Here is an 18586-nt window from a genome sequence, read left to right as displayed (position 1 = left end):
TTCCTTCAAAATACTCCAAACGTACGCATCAGGTGATGTGAGATCAGGAGAACATGAAGGATATGGGAATTCTGTGAACCTTGAAATGAGCTCCCAGGGAAGTGTTCTGATAATTAGACCCTCAAACCATGTGATGTGTGACAGGTTGTTCCATTCCATTTCATGCACAGGTATTTCCACCTGTTGGAAATACCTGTGCATGAAATGGAATGTATTTTGCATGACGCATCCTATGCAAATCCTGGATGAATGGAACCAACACATTCTCGATATAGCATTCGCTATTCGAGGTCACAGTTACACCACCATCTTCAATGAAGTAAGGCCCAATTATGCCATGGCTGGAAACTGCACACCATGCGGTGACTTACTCACTGTAAAGAGGTTTCTCTTGGACAAATTCAGGTCTCTAGAAACAAAGAAACATGTAGGTTCATCTGTTTATGTGACTGCTTAGATGGAAATGCAGTTGCTCTGAGAACCAGACATTATGGAAGAAGGATGGATCTTCATAGACGTGTGCACAGTATTCCCACCGTGCATTGCATTGCATTACATTTGCTGTTAAACACTGATCCACCTATGATGTACGAAAAGGCACCCAGTTCTTTAATGATTCTCTGTAGTGACTGCCTTGGTATCCCAAGTTTTACTGCTGTTTGGCGATGACTGTGTTTTTGGGACTGTAACACTTGCTCCAGCACACACACCTGTGATTCTCATTTGTGTTAACAGTTCATGGTCTCCCTGAATGTACCAGGAATGTTCCAGCAGAACATTCCTGGTACATCAGAACCTCTCGATTAAGGCAATGATGATGTTGTTACTTGAGTCCCACTTAAGGAAATAATGAACAGACTGCTCACAAATATATTGTAGGCTTGGACCATTTGCTCTACCAACTCTGTATGAATGAAAATAATGCTCAACAGCAAATGTCTTTTCTTCCAACGTCAATACCATTGCTACAACTAAATGTAATGGCATAGACTCCACACGTGCTCTTCTATTAAAGTGCATACAGTCGAATGGCATATCTCATAGCGCATATACTGAAGGCGGGCGTCAAAGTTCAGTACTGTTTTTTCTTTTTTGCACCATACTGCATAAGTGTGACAGAAAAGAAATTTTTTAATACATGATCAGTAAGCAGTGGACTAGAGATCACCACTGGAAGGTCTATAAGAGTGTGGTTAGTAATGGTGTGTGGATAAAATATTTTGCTTAGAGAGTGGGGAATGAGTGGAATGGATTGAGTGAATAATGGTTAATGTGGGTGTTTCACGATGCCTTTTGACTCCATGGAGATACACATCATCATCATCATCATCATCATCATCATCCTTATACCCTCTTTTACCTTGCAGTGTCGAGGGTCCATTGATCATCGGACCTCACTCCGTTTACAGGATAAGGTGGTCAGCCTTATGCCCCGGTGTATCCTATGGCCTGTAGTGTTGAGTTCTCAAGGCCAATTTTGCCTGCTTTGTGGGATGAAAAACCCCAGAATAAACTGGGGAAAAAACCCTGCTGTCCACGCCCAAGACTGGCTAACTTGGCTATGGCTGAGGAAGATCCTTCAGCTCCTCACGTCAACGACGGGAATCGAACCTAGGACACTCCTTTCCCGGGCATATGGTTGCGAAGCGCATAGCCACTAGGCTAACCGCGTGGACGGAGATACACATATAATAGTAATATATTGCAAAAAGTGGGGGGCAAAATGGCTCAAAAGATTGCATTCCAGGTGATCAAATCTATGTGAAGGTTTGGTCACCTTGGGATGGTGAAGTGGTGGAAAGGATTCAGACAAATGACCAAAATGGTGACTGGTTTCTGGACTTAACATTGAAAATGAGGACAGATTGAAGGTTTGTGGGTTAAATTTTAGCTGATAAGCAGAGAAAGGAGGGATGTAATTGAAACATATAAGTTACTAAAAGTTTCTTTTAGATCACATGCCAAAGAAAATTTCCAATATGCAACTGAATGAGGATAAGGATATACCTCTGGAAGTTGTAAGCCTGGTTGGCCAAGTGGTTAGCGTATCTGCTCTCCAGCCAAAGGGCTGCGGGTTCGAATCTCACCGTGGGCATGGATGTTTGTGATTGTCTATGGAAATAGTAGTAGTGGTGGTGGTCGGTGGTAGATGGCATTGGTGTAGTTGCAGTCAGTTGGTGGATAGAGTGGTGGAGACAGAGTTGTAGAGCAGGTGCCCTCCCTCGATGAGTCTTTGGGCTCTCTAGAGGTGTCAAATAATAATAAATAATAATATGTTACTAAGAGAATGAATGAATACAATATATTTTTCTTGGAAAGTGATGAATATGCGGAATGGGTAACTGGCGGCGGTCAGGAATGCACTGTCAGTGAACGAGATTGGTTGGCCTCCTGTGATGCGTCTTTAGACCCCAGGAAGATGTTCATGTAATAATAATAATACTTCATATACACCTTACATATAGCACCAGTTTTTTTGTATTTACTAGGAATAGTGTACACCCAACATAAAACTTACTGTGAATTGTAATCATTGTTAGTTATTACCTATCATTCCAGAGTGAACCCCATTTATACTGTGGAATGCATTATATGTAAATGTCTGCGGATTCTCTATACATGGTCCAGGGACCACTTAAAAAATGGCTGCAGATAAAATCTAATATAGGAACTTGTTGAAAGTTTTTTTACTTGGTTATTGAATAAATTAAAGATGCCAAGAAATTTTATTCTTGGTTTCATTCTTTATCCAAGTGTAAGCAAACAAAGTTTGCGCATGAAGTCACTTCACGTCTGGATTACTTGTATCTTACTTTTATTTCACTATACTTGGAAATAATGCAAGAAATGCCAAAATACTTTTACCATTAAGCCTCATGAACCAGAACTTGAAGAAACAGTACTTAAGAATGATATTTTTTAGGAAATAAATCTAATCTAATTAATCTAATCTGATATGTTATAGTGAACCAAGAGTTTTATTGTTTTCTTCTCTCCTTTTTTGCCCAAATGTTTATATATGCTCCTACTACAGAATAATTTGTTAGTTGTTTCATGATAGTTTCATCATAAACCATATTTAAACATTGTAAATTTCATTTATACTTTGGCAATTTTGTTCTTTTCATTGTAATTTTATATATATATATATATTTTTTTTTTTTTTAAATAATTGAATGACATAAACTGAGAGAAAAGAAAAAAGGTTTAATAGTATTACAAGACTAGTTTCGGCTTTTTACAGCCTTCTTCAGGTGTTTTTATAAAAAAAAGAAAAAACATTAAACATTGAAGATAAAAACTGTGAACAGCACAGGAAAGTCACTATACATATTTAACGTGAAAATGTTGTAGTTAATGTATTCAAAGCTGTTCCTTCGTTGGCTACATTATTGGGTGAGTGCATGTGTATAGCATCTCGTGAGCGCCAGTATTTGATCACAGCAGAATGACAGTCTGGGAGGTTGTAGCTTAAATTACTATTTAAATGTACAGGGTTGAGGATGATTTCTCTAGATTCTATAATTTTTCTCTCCAATTCGTCATGGCAACCGAGAATATTGTTAGATCTATCCCAAAGGATTGTATGACTATGGTTTTCATCATCAGAATCGGCCGAAAAAAAGGATATGGCTGGATAAAACACTGGCACGTGTTCTCTTGTAAGCGATGTCCCTCCTGTGCTCCTCCATATACAATTCAATAGACTTGTCTGTCTGGCCACAGTAAGGAATGTCGCAGTCACACCATATCTTGTACACACCGGGATATTTTAGATTGTGATGGCTAGGCTTTGGATGACTCACTAGAGAGCGGATCTTAGGAAGCGGAGTAAATAAAGTTCTAATGTTATATTTTTTGAGAACTTTGGCAAATTTTTGAGAGACTGAGCTTATGTATGGTATAGATATATTGCCTTTAATATTATTCATTTCTTCAGTATGGCGACTAGAAGGATTAAAAAGGTATTTTTTAGTAATTTTTTGAGAATAACCATTCAGTCTGAAAGTAGATCTAAGAAAATTGATTTCTTTATGAAGTTCATCTGGGTCATCAAGAAGAGAGCGAGCTCTATGTCCCAAAGTAGAAATAATTCCAAGTTTCTGAGGAGGGAAACGATGGGACTGACTATGGAGATATCTATTGGTGTGTGTGTGTGTGTGTAGGTTTTCTGTACATCGAAATTTTAAGTTTTTCAGAAGAACGGGTCAGTTTCACGTCCAGGAAAGGCAGGGAACCATTAGTTTCAAACTCAGCCATGAATTGGATATTCGGGTGTTGACAATTGAGATGTTCAAGGAAATCCAGGAGAGAATCACGTCCATGTCTCCAAAAGAGGAAAACATCGTCCACATATCATTTCCAAAATCTAGGTGCTGAGGAACAGGAAGAGATAGCTTTAACTTCAAAATCTTCCAGATGAATGTTGGCAAGTACAGGAGATAAAGGATTACCCATTGCTAGACCATGATTTTGCTTGTAGATGGTGGCCTGAAATCTTGATGCAATGAGTAAGTAAGGCTAACTTTTTGGATAACTTATCTTTGAGTAGTGTCAGGACTTTGTCTGTAGGAACATTTGTGAACAAGGGTACTATGTCAAAGCTAGCCATGATTTCATTTTCTTGAACAGTAATATCCTTAATGTATGATACAAAATCCGTAGAGTTATTAATAAAAGACAAAGACTTGCTGGAAAAACTTGAGGTATTTTGCAAGATGTTTTGAAAGGTTGTATGTTGGTGAATCAATGCCTTCAACAATGGGATGAAGTGGGGTATTTTCCTTGTGGATCTTGGGAACTCTATATATGCGTGGCATAAGCTGATGGAGAGAGCAAAGAGAAAGGCAATTGTTTCTAGACAGTTCAGAAGTTGTTTTTAATAAATTGTACGATTTTGAAGTTCACGAGTGGGATCTCTCTCAAGAATTGAGTAAGTGTCGCTCTGTAGTAATTCAAGCATCTTATTTTTATAATCTTCAAAGTTAAGGACAACTGTGGCATTGCCTTTATCTGTGGGAAGGATAATTATTTTTTAAACTCTTAAGAGCCTGTCGTTCTGACAAAGAGATGTTATCTGTGAGTGGTTTAGCATTGTTGATGATAAAGATGGATTCAATATGGAGAAGTTATGCATCTTGTGAAGGGAGGAAGGAAGCAGCTTTTTCTATCTTGGTGAGGAGTGATTCTTTTGGGATAGATTTTGGAAAAGGAATAAAATTTAAACCCTTGCTAAGGATACCTTTTTCTGCATCTGAAAGGATATGAGATGATTTATTAATTTTGACAACTTTGTCAGGGTTGATGTGGGGTTTTGAGAAGTTCAGGTTATTTTGTACTCTTTTTAGGGGTTCAAATTTCCTAATAAGTTTTAATTTGTTGTTATATTGGATTTGGGCTGCTTGAAATTCACTATGCATACTAAAGAGATGCCAACTTTCATTGTCTAGAGATTTTTCAAGTATTTAAGATAATGTACTTTTTTTGGCAAACAAAAAAGTGAGAGTACGTTTTGTGTCGAATATTCTTTCAGCAAGAAGGTCTAACTTTGCTTTGTGATAGATTCTTTTGGCATGTTCGGTTGTAATATTCTCTTTAAAAGATATAAACTTAGGAAAGACTGCATGGAATTTACAGCATTTCAGAAAGACTAACCTGTTGACATTCAGTCCTATCTTCTTCAGTGTTTTGTTGAAGTTTCTTTTATTATTATTAAGAGAAGCCTCATCATGAAGGCTATAGATGCATGGAGGTTCATTTACTCGGTTGTTAAACATATTTTTTTAAAAGAATTGAATGACATAAACCAAGAGAAAAGGAAAAAGGTTTAATAGTATCACACGACTAGTTTCGGCTTTTTACAGCCTTCTTCAGGTGTTTTTATAAAAAAAGAAAAAACATTAAACATTGAAGATAAAAACTGTGAACAGCACAGGAAAGTCACTATACATATTTAACGTGAAAACGTTGTAGTTAACGTATTGAAAGCTGTTCCTTCGTTGGCCACATTGTTGGGTGAGTGCATGCATATAGCATCTCGTGAACGCCAGTATTTGAACACAGCAGAATGACAGTCTGGGAGGTTATAGCTTAAATTATTATTTAAATGTACAGGGTTGAGGATGATTTCTCTAGATTCTACAGTTTTTCTCCTCAGAAACTGGGAATTATTTCTTGGGACATAGAGCACGCTCTCTTCTTGACGACCCAGATGAGCTTCGTAAAGAAATCAATTTTCTTAGATCTACTTTCAGACAGAATGGTTATTCTCAAAAAATTACTAAAAAATACCTTTTTAATCCTCCTAGTCACCATACTGAAGAAATGAACAATGTTAAAGTCAATATATTTATACCATAGATAAGCTCAGTCTCTCAAAAATTAGCCAGGGTTCTCAAAAAAAAATAACATTAGAACTTTATTTACTCCACTTCCTATGATCCGCTCTCTAGTGAGCCATCCAAAGCCTAGCCATCATAATCTAAAATATCCCGGTGTGTACAAGATATGTGGTGTGACTGCGACATTCCTTACTTTGGCCAGACAGACAAGTCTATTGAATTGCGTATGGAGGAGCACAGGAGGGACATCGCTTACAAGAGAACACGTGCCAGTGTTTTATCCAGCCATATCCTTTTTTTTGGCCAATTCTGATGATGAAAACCATTGTCGTACAATCCATGGCAACTGAAAATAACATTTTCGGTTGCCATGACGAATTGGAGAGAAAAATTGTAGAATCTAGAGAAATCATCCTCAACCCTGTACATTTAAATAATAATTTAAGCTACAACCTCCCAAACTGTCATTCTGCTGTGATCAAATACTGGTGCTCACTAGATGCTATACACACGCACTCATCCAACAATGTGGCCAACAAAGGAACAGCTTTGAATACATTAACTACAACATTTTCATGTTAAATATGTATAGTGACTTTCGTGTGCTATTCACAGTTTTTAGCTTCAATGTTTAATGTTTTTTCTTTTTTTATAAAAACACCTGAAGAAGGCTGTAAAAAGCTGAAACTAGTCTTGTGTTAAACCTTTTTCCTTTTCTCTTGGTTTATGTCATTCTTTTAAAAAAGATGTGTAACAACTGAATAAATGAACCTCCATGCATATATATATATATATACAGGGTGTTCGGGATAAATTTGACATATTTATAATTAATTATATTTTTCCGTAAGTTACATGTATTAACACACACTTCTCTTCATTTAAAAGTTTGGACCCTTCTTCATTCATATACAAGATGTCAGAAAGGATGGATAGCTGGAACCCACCTGAATCATGGAAGAGAATAACTTGTATCATGATGATTCGTGCCCGCCATCAAAATAAGGATATTACGACTGCTGCCCAATGCTCCCTGAATACAGTAAAAACAATCAGGCATGAACTAGAGACTTGCAATGGTGACTACGAGGATGTAGCAAGAAGAAAGATCCCTAGCAGACGATCTGATTGCGTTCGTACAGCAGAATTCCTCGCAAATCTGCAGGAACAGGTGTTGAAGAACCCTGGCATTGGAATTCGGGCTTTGTTCGTGGAGTTGCTAACTGTAGTCAAGCCCTGGATAACAAGGGTAGCCAATGGTAGGCCGTATGTATGGCAGCAGGATTCGGCCCCTTGCCACACCTCTGGGAAAAGTCAAAAATGGTTGTCTGAAAATTTCTACGACTTCACCAGTCCAAATGTTTGGCCTCCAAACTCCCCAGACCTTAACCCCATGGATTATTTTGTATGGGGCGCAGTTGAAAAAGACACCAATCGCACTTCCAGTAATACAAAAGCCCAGTTAATGGATAAAATTAAAACAGTTTTTGCGGCCCTTCCCAGGGAGACTGTAGCATCAGCTTGTTCGAGGTTCCGAAGCAGAATTGAAGCTGTGATCGATGCTAATGGTGGTTATTTTGAGTAAATCTTGTTGATAGTATTGTAATTAACTCTGCCTGTAATGTTTTTTTGTCAATTCATTAAATTTAATAGATACAAAGAAGATTTTCTTTTTCCTTACGAAACTGTCAAATTTATCCTGAACACCCTGTATATGTCGGCCTGGTTGGCCGAGTGGTTAGTGTATCCACTCTCCAGCCAAGAGGCTGCGGGTTCGAATCCCACGTAGGCATGAACGTTTGTGATTGTCTTCCACCTTTATACATTCATTCACCCAAGTATAGATACATTCTCCCAATACAAACTGGGTCACCATAGGAGTAGTAGACCCAAAAACCTCCCTTAATGGGAGAGGTCTTCACCCTGCAGTGGGTAGAAAAATAGGCTGTTCATCCTCATATATATATATATATATATATATATGGCAATAAATGAAAGTATCTCTGTTTAAGGCCTTATGGAGCACCACACAGTGATCTGCCAAAACTTTGTAGGAATATATTATGTGATATCTGGGGGGGGGGAGTAGTTCCAAAATTCACCACTGGGGATGCTGTGTGATGTACCAAATGTAGACATAGTAACTTTTCTGTGTATATGTAAGAAATAGAAAAGCAAAACAAGCATAAATAATACATTTTTATTTACTTCCATTATGCATTCACTGGCTGTACTGTTCAGACTGCTATCCCTCCCTTTATGCTACAAACTGCATCCTTTGTACAGTGTGTTCAATGGAAGAATGCAGCTGGTCAGGACTTATGTTGCCCACATGCTGCATTATGCTGTCTTTCAGTGCTGGCAAGTTATTAGGATGATCTCAATAAACCTTAGTTGGCTGAGTGGTTAGCATTCCCACTCTCCAACCATTAGTTTGCAGGTTCGAATCCCACTGTGAGTATGGATGTTCGTGATTGTTTTTAGGTGGAAGAAGAATGTCATCATCTCATGTGAGATCACACCCCACTTATTGTAGGTCTGAAGTGGCTTGGAAAAAGTTCCATGTTTGATCTCTAGAGCAGGGTTTCCAGACTATGTAAAAAAATAAATGAAAAATACAATATATATATATGTAAAGATTGATAAAAATAGGAAAAAAATCCTTTGTCCACCCTCGGTACAAAATGTACTATAAGTTTACAGAATAACCTTTCATGGGTGTGAGCAACATAACAAAAAACTTGTCTTTGAGAAAATTCCAGAGCCAGAAGTCACAGGGGATCAAATCAGACAAATGAGGTGGCCATGCAGTGGGAAACGCATGGCTGATCACACTTCCATGAAATGTTCTTGAAACTTCCTGTATGGATTGACCACTGTGTGTAGGGACCCCATCCTGCATGAAAATGAGTGAATCTTATGCAAGGCACTGCTGTAGCTGTGGCACAACAAAATTGTTTATCATATTGTGATACCTCTCATCAAATCACAGGACCTGACTGAAAAATGTCCTCAAAAAAGAAGAAGAATGATCCAATGATAAATGAAGCTGTAGACCTGCATCAGACAATAACTCTGGGTGAATGCAAAGGAGGAATTTGTTGGATTGCATGCAGATTTTGCATAGTCCATACCTTGCAATTGTAGGTATTCCAGCTCCGTTCAAGGGAAAGTGAGCCTTTCCCCACAAAATCATCCATGGCTACACAGCATCCAGATAGCATACCTCATCGAGATTTGTTCAGGCAGCAAAATTTGCAGAGTGCAGCAACAGCATTGTAGTTGTTTAGATCATTGGTTCCCAATCGGTGGTATGCATACCCCCAGGGGTATGTGCTGGGCCATTCAGGGGTATACGAAAAATAATCAGTAATGGTGGAAAAACAAGTAAAGTAAACAATTTTACATTAAGATAGGCACTGAACAAAAGTGTCAGTATTTAAAAACAGCTATTTTAAAAACAAGGGGTACAATTTATAGAAATGGGTTTAAAAGGGGGTACACAAGTGGGAAAAGATTGGGAACCACTAGTTTAGATAGTACAGCTTCACAAGCAAAACACTTTTAGGACAAAGTCAGTGGCATCACTGTGGATGGTATTAATGACCAGAACAAAGGGAAAAATCTCATGACCATCTTTTCAAACTCTCCTGGCACTTGCCAAGTTGTGTGATATGAAAATTCCATGCAGTTAATGTTAACATCCCCTGGTGATGAATTTTGGAATTACTTTTTCTTTTTCTTTTTTCTCAGATATCACTTTGCTTTCGCATGATGCATGATATAGTCCTGCAAAGTTTCGCAACATTTGGATCACTGGGTGTTGCCCCACAAGCCTTAACAGGGATACTTCAATTTTGATCACCCTGTTTATATACTTTTTTTTTTCATGTGACTTCCATTCATGAAAGGTTGTAACCTATAGCCGATTGGTTTCATGGGTAGGCTAAGATTTTATTTTCTTCTTTTTTTTTCTTTTTTTTTCTATTTTTATTATATATTTACATAGTTGGGAACCCCTGCCTGTAGAGACCAAACATTGAATTTTTTCAAACCACTTCAGGTCTTCAGTAAGCCGGGTGGTGTTCTTATGCCGAGAAGTGAAATTCGTCCTCCACCTAAAGACGCTTCACAAGAATACTGAGTAACAGACAAGAAGACTGACAGATAACAGACTAATTTTGAAGAAAATTGTTGATAGAAGGTTAGTAATATAATATAAACTTTCAAATCGATACAAAATTAATAACGGAAAAAACTCACGTACAAAGATTATTTAATAGTATAATTTTCGCCTGTATGTCACAGGCATCTTCAGTACATATTAAGCTCAAATTAAACAATAACTGACAATTCCAAAAAGCGCCACCTAAGTAGCTGGTGTAAGATAACTAAAAAGGTCAATAAATTTCCTAAAAAAAATTTTTTTTAAAAAAATATAAAAAAAAAATCAATACAATAAAAAGTTAGGAAAGATTAGCTGATTTGTAAAGTACCATCTCCCATAAAGGGGATAGACATAAGCTGTCGGATCTGTTTAGGTTTGGAGAATGAAGTAGAGTTTCACATGTTTCTTTATAAAGGCGTTCCATGAGGAACTGACTTTTGTGGAGCTCTTGTCTTTCTCCAATGAACTCTATGTCTAGTGAAGATGGCATGTTCTGCAAGTCCAAACTTTTCAGGTTTAAAGTATTCAATATAAGATTGGTGTTCTTCTAGCCGAATAGAAGCAGATCTTCCCGTTTGTCCGAAATAAGATAATCCACAAGAGCACAGAATCTGGTAGACACCTGGATGATTAAGATGTGGAAGCTTGTCCTTAGGAGAAGTGAGAAAGGTGGAGATTTTTCTAAACGGTCGAAAGGCAACAAAAATATTCAGTGGTTTTAAAACTTTTGCTATACATTCACTGATGCCTTGTACATAAGGGATAGGAATGCGCATTATTTCTTCTGTGTTTGAAGAAGAAGACGTATTAAAACTACTCAAAGTTCTTTTAATGAAGCAATTCTTATAACCATTAGATAGAAAGGAAGAAGTTATATATTGTAGTTCTTTCTGTAAAAGATCGTCTGAAGAACAAAAGGAATGGGCCCGATGAACCAGTGTTTTAATAGTTCCTGCCTTTTTGACTGGGATGGTGATGAGATTCTGCATGGATATAATGGCCTGTATGAGTCTTCTTTCTATAAACTGAGAAATGTAGGTTACCATCTGGTTGGCAAAGAATTAGAAGATCTAAAAAGGCTAACTGCTTATTTGATTCTACTTCTGGGGTAAACTGTTGAAGTTCATCCGAAGAGCCATTCCATACAGCAAAAATGTCATCGACATATCTGAACCAATGAGTAGGTCTGGGAGAAATGTTGTCAAAGATACGTTGTTCAAAATGTTCCATAAAGAAATTAGAGATAGCAGGAGAAAGAGGATTGCCCATTGCTGTTCCTTCAATTTGTTGATACAACTTATTTTTAAAGGAAAAAATTTACCCGGAGTCAATTGAAGAAACTTGATTCTCTTATAGATAATGTATCTACATGGAATGAAGATCAAAAGAAAAAATTTAAAACCTTCTTCGGTCGTCCGCCTAGATTGTATGGTCTTCCAAAAGTTCATAAACCAGGCATTCCGTTAAGACCAGTTGTAGATTGTATAGGTTGCCCTACTTACAAAATCTCAAAATTTTTATCAAATTTACTCTCCTCTTCAACTAGAAGAACTGATACTTATATAAAAAATACTTTTCATTCCAAAAATAAAATTTCAGATCTTCATTTGGACGTTTCTGATATCATGATCACTTTAGATGTTGTTTCTTTATTTACAAATGTGCCTCTTTATGAAAGCATTGAATTACTACAACAGGAATTTCCTTCAGACATTGTAAACGTATTTGATTTTGTAATACTTTCTGGTTATTTTTCCTTTAAAAATAAGTTGTATCAACAAATTGAAGGAACAGCAATGGGCAATCCTCTTTCTCCTCGAACATTTTGAACAACGTATCTTTGACAACATTTCTCCCAGACCTACTCATTGGTTCAGATATGTCGATGACATTTTTGCTGTATGGAATGGCTCTTCGGATGAACTTCAACAATTTCTCACTAAGTTAAACGCACTTCATCCTAGGATCATGTTTACCCTAGAAGTAGAATCAAATAAGCAGTTAGTCTTTTTAGATCTTCTAATTCTTCGCCAACCAGATGGTAACCTACATTTCTCAGTTTATAGAAAGAAGACTCATACAGGCCATTATATCCATGCGGAATCTTATCACCATCCCAGTCAAAAGGCAGGAACTATTAAAACACTGGTTCATCGGGCCCATTCCTTTTGTTCTTCAGACAATCTTTTACAGAAAGAACTACAATATATAACTTCTTCCTTTCTATCCAATGGTTATAAGAATTGCTTCATTAAAAGAACTTTGAGTAGTTTTAATACGTCTTCTTCTTCAAACACAGAAGAAATAACACGCATTCCTATCCCTTATGTACAAGGCATCAGTGAACGTATAGCAAAAGTTTTAAAACTACTGAATATTTTTGTTGCCTTTCAACCGTTTAGAAAAATCTCCACCTTTCTACTTCTCCTAAGGACAAGCTTCCACATCTTAATCATCCAGGTGTCTACCAGATTCCGTGCTCTTGTGGATTATCTTATTTCGGACAAACGGGAAAATCTGCTTCTATTCGGCTAGAAGAACACCAATCTTATATTGAATACTTTAAACTTGAAAAGTCTGGACTTGCAGAACATGCCATCTTCACTAGATATAGAGTTCATTGGAGAAAGACAAGAGTTCTCCACAAAAGTCAGTTCCTCATGGAACGCCTTTATAAAGAAACATGTGAAATTCTACTTCATTCTCCTAACCTAAACAGATCCGATGGCTTACGTCTATCTCCTTTATGGGAGATAATACTTTAAAAATCGGCTAATCTTTCCTAACTTTTTATTGTATTGATTTTTTTTTTTGTAATTTTTTTTTTTTAGGAAATTTATTGACCTTTTTAGTTATCTTACACCAGCTATTTAGGTGGAGCTTTTTGGAATTGTCAGTTATTGTTTAATTTGAGCTTAATATGTACTGAAGATGCCTGTGACACACAGGCGAAAATTATACTATTAAATAATCTTTGTACGTGAGTTTTTTCTGTTATTAATTTTGTATCGATATGTCTACTCACGGTATACCTCTTTTAAAACTCATAAACTTTCATGTAGTAGTAGTACTGTCATAACATCCTAATATACACTGGAAGATACATATCAGAAATTTGATGACTATAATGATCTATGTATTTTTATAAGTGCTGTGTAATGGTTTCGTATATTGAGACTGAACTGCATGAGTTATACTCTAATTTTTCTTTTGGTTTCAGCTATTAGTCCCATGGTGTTGAATGAAACTTTTCAGTTGCAATGGTTATTATAGTATACTATACAAACAATGAGCCATAGTTGACATTTTTCGATGAGAGATTCAGAAATAACTACAGCTTAAGAGATTTGAATGTGGTATTATTGTAGATGCCTGAAGAGCACATGTGATTATTACATAGGTTGCATCTTTTGTTGAATGTTTATTGATATTAATAATTTACTAAGAATGGGTAACAGAGCAGTTAACCATCAGAATGGTGTATATGTTCAGATTTTGATTTTTATGATAGTTTGACTCTGAATACTGGGAGATCAGATGAAAGTATAGAAATTTGAACAGTCAATGGACATTCCACATTGACCCACATAACATCTCAGAACAACTGTGGGGAATTCTACAACATATGCCGGCCTAGCTGGCCGAGTGGTTAGCGTATCTGCTCTCCAGCCAAAAGGCTGTGGGTTCGAATCCCACCATGGGCATGGATGTCTGTGATTGTCTGGGAAAATACTAGTGTTGGGCGGTAGATGGCGTTGGTGGTGGATTGCGTGGTGGAGACAGAGAGTTGTAGAGTAAATCCTCCCTCGATGAGTCTTTGGATTCCCTGGAGGTGTCACGTTATAATAATAATAATAATAATAATAATATTAATATTAGATTGCACTAGATTACACTTTTGTTTGGTCTGATGATTCCAAGTGTACTGCTGACTAAAGAATAGGAAAGAAAGCAGCACATATCTGTAACCATTAGGGTGGTAAGAACATTTCAGCCTAGCAGGGGGGTAAATGGTGTAAGACAGGGCTGTCCAAAGCACTGCCCCCCCTGGCCACATACAGCCTGTGATGTGATTTTGTGCGGTCTGCCTGTGGATTTTGATTTTCATGAGCAAAAAAAATAAAATAACAATTTTAATCGAATGCGCAATACACATGGGAAAGTCCAGATGGAAGAAGTCAGTAAACATTACTTCAATGGAATACGGAACTCAAAGCTGATGCCAAGTGCTGACTGTGGATCTGATCATAGACTGGTCTTAATGAAGATGAATATTCGCCTGAAAACAATAAAATTTAAAAGAAGTCAACCCCTAAAATAGGATCTGCAAATGGTACAAAATCCAATAGTAAGATCAAAATTTAATGAAAATATTTCAGAACTGCTATCTGCACAGTTGCAAAGCGAAAATGACATCTGCTAAAAACCACATCAATAAACAAGAAGAAAGAAAGAAAAAACCATGGATAACTCAAGAGGTAATCAACCTTATTGATGAAAGAAGAACATGGAAAAGAGGAGCAAATGAAGGAGAAAGGTTAAGATATAAAACTTTGGATAAAAGAATCAATTATGTAAAAGATTGAAACAAAATTGGATAAATAGGTAGAGTACTGAGATAGAACTACAAAATAGGAACAAAACCAGAGAAGCAATCCTGAAAGTGAAAGAACTTAATGGAAAGCAAAACGTACACAGTCTAATAATATCAAGGACAATGATGGAAACATACTCATTGATAAGGAAAAGATAAATGGAAGCTGGGTAGAGTACTTATCAGATCTCTATGATGGTGATAATGGTAACATGTTAGATGATTCACGGCACCTTAAGTTAAACGTAACAACAGATACCACTCTACCCACAAGAAAGGAGGTAGAACACATAATTAAGAATCTTCCTAATAATAAATCCCCTGGGTGTGATAATATTCCGGCTGAGCTGCTGAAAGCTTTGACTGGCAATAATATCAACTATTTAGTAGAATCCATTCAGGATATCTATAAAACAATACAATTACCTGAAGTTTTTACATCTATTTGCATACCAATTCCAAAGAAAAATAATGCACAAAATTGCGAGGATTACAGAACTGTGAGCCTAATATCCCATGCATCTAAAATTATTTTAACCATTGTTAACAAACAAATTGAAAGAGCCTTAAGTGGTGAATTGAGTGAACAACAGAAAGGCTTCAGAAGAGATATGGGAACTATTAATGCTATCCTGGAACTAAAAATACTAATAGAAAGATCACTTGAAAGGAACATTTACATATGCTTCATAGACTTTCAGGAGGCTTTTGACTGGGTAAAACATAATAAAATGTTCAATATATTAGATAAATTAGACATAGAAGATTATAAAAATACTTAAGATTATAAAAATGATTTACACCAAACAGAAAATGCAACTGTTGAACGATGAGATTTCTGTAGTGAAAATAAAAAGAGGAGTTAGAGAAGGTTGTGGTTGTATCCTTTCACCAAATCTATTTAATATCTATTGTGAGACAGTAATGAAAAAGATTGAAAAACAAAAAATGGGAATTAGTATCAATGGTATAAAATACAATAATCTTAGATTCTAATAGCAGAAAACAGAAACATCAAATTACTGCAGCTACTAATTGAAGAAGGTAAAGAATTTGGATTAGATATAAATGCAAAAAAGACCAAATTAACGAAAATCTCAAAAGAAAGCAGATCTGAGCCAGAAATATTCATAAACAATATGAAAATTGAACATACAACAGAATACAAATATTTAGACACCTACTTTACTGCAGATGGAAAGCAAGATAAAGAAATAAAAATAAGTTTGGTTTAATCCTTTATCCAAGTGTGAGCACAAAGTTTGCACCTGAAAATATCTTCAAGACTTGGGTAAGGTAGTACAACACTGGACAACTCGTAGCAAAGGTGGACCAAGCTAACATCACTCCTATCTTACTATCTCCCATAATGCAAAACACATCTCTTTGTGGATATGTATAATGTTATGCATTAAGGCAGTTGCCCAGTGTTGTACTACCTTACCCCAGTCCTGAAGATATTGTCAGGCGCAAACTTTGTTTGCTCACACTTGGATAAAGGATTAAACCAAATTTATTATAGTCTAACCAAGTGAAAAATAAACTTTCAACATCTTTCTCTAAATCCAGAGTAATTTAATAAAAAGGTGGCACACCTTTTGGCAACTCCTATAGGTAAAGATGACCTTGCCATTGCTTCTGCCTGGTATCTCCACTTCTGGACCTGGCTCCCACTGAAGAGACCTCAATAAAGGTCGAAACTAGTCTGGGTAGTGGCCCTTCCCTTAATGCATAACATTATACATATCCACAAAGAGACGTGTTTTGCATTATGGGGGATACTGAGATAGGAGTGATGTTAGCTTGGTCCACCTTTGCTACGAGTTGCCCGGTGTACTTCCTTACTCCAGTCCTGAAGATATTTTCAAGTGCAAACTTTGTTTGCTCACACTTGGATAAAGGATTAAACCAAATTTATTATAGTCTAACCAAGTGAAAAATAAACTTTCAACAAATAAAAATAAGAACAGCCATAACTAAAGATGCATTCTGGTAAAATAAAAATTTGCTCAGAAGTTCTGTGAGTATTGAGACAAAGAAAAGAATGATAAAAACATTAATGTGGCCAACTTTCAGATATGGAAGCGAGACCTGAATATTCAAAAAGAGAGTAAGGCAACAGATAATGGCCTTTGAAATGTGATGCTATAGGAGAGCTCTGAAAATCCCATGGACAGAACATGTGACAAATACAGATGTCCTACAGAGAATGAGAACACAGAGATCTTTATTACAGGAAATGATCCAGAGAAAGATAAGATTGGCAGGACATGTACTGAGAGGTTCAGCAGGACAGAGGATACTAACAGTTTTAGAAGGAAAAATTATGGGAAAAGGATCAAGAGGCAAAAAATGAAGGACATGGCTTGAAGATATAAGATCATGGACAGGATCACATGGCTAAGCAGAAACAAAAAGGAAAGCCACCAACAGCGAGAACTAGAAGGAGATGGTGCTACATCCTCTCACTGAGGAAGTTACATGAAGTAAAAAAAGAATCGGATGCATATTAGATATTTTAATTCTATCACTAATCGATAATCTCGATGTTGATAATTTTATTCAGTGTTTTTACATCAGTATATACCCACGTATTTTTCAAATATTAGATGTGTCAAAGAAGCGTTCTTACTGTTTTGTTCCAAGGCACGTGCTCCGGGCGCGCGATTATTGCGCAACTAGTGTTGTTCATTTGTTCAGCTTTTGAGGTTGTGTCGCTGCTGCTCACCAAATTACTAGATATGCATTGTGATGCGGCCTTCGGATAATTTTTTTTTCTAATGCGGCCCTTGGATTACCTAAGGTTGGATAGCCCTGGTCTAGAACATGCTTTTTATTTATTTTTTATTTTTTTTGGAAATTTACAGATCATGTTATTTATAAATATTTTTATTGACCAGATGAAACCTTTCATTGCTAACAGTTTACTTTTACTTATCTTGTAATGATTACTTCTGGTGGCATAACACACCATGTGGTAAAGCCTGTGTCATGCATAAGTGGTTCCAGGAACATGCATTACTTTCTCTCTGTTTCATTGACCTGCTTACTCACCTGATCTGACACCCAGCTAAACATTTATGGAATGACAGAATGATTAATCAGGTTTGTTGATATTCTCTTCTATTATCTGATAACCGAGAGATGTTATATTGAAGAACTCAATAGTGTAACAGAAGAATTTTTGAAATGGCGCAGTGCTGTTTTTATTTTGTGAAATCATTGCCATGGCAACTTGCAATGTTTGTTTTTTTGTTTTAGAAACCAAAAAAGTACTACACAGTATTAGGGAAATATTTCTTATCAAATGGCCACTGTTTATGTGTGCAATTTTATATAATACACAAAAACCATAAAATGGATTTTTTTGCTAATGCTTTTTAATAATCCCTTCTTCGTTTACCATGAAAACATTTACTACCTCCAGTAGATCAGTTACTAATATTTATTTAGTTAATGTATACTTCTCACTCATGTTATCTT

General features: G+C 36.5%; 1 protein-coding gene across 1 annotated transcript in view; it reads left to right on the top strand.

The window, feature by feature from the left end:
• Nucleotides 1-18586, top strand: part of LOC150094173 (methanethiol oxidase) — a 200585-nt gene that overhangs the window by 89320 nt on the left and 92679 nt on the right. The gene's annotated exons all lie outside the window — the stretch shown is intronic.

This window comes from Typopeltis vanoorti, chromosome 22 (assembly GCF_054136105.1).
Source record: "Typopeltis vanoorti isolate ZY-2024b chromosome 22, IOZ_Tvanoo_1.0, whole genome shotgun sequence".
NCBI classification, from domain to species: Eukaryota; Metazoa; Arthropoda; class Arachnida; order Uropygi; family Thelyphonidae; genus Typopeltis; species Typopeltis vanoorti.
Note: the sequence above shows the minus strand (reverse complement) of the source record. Positions and strands in the feature narration are given on the sequence as shown.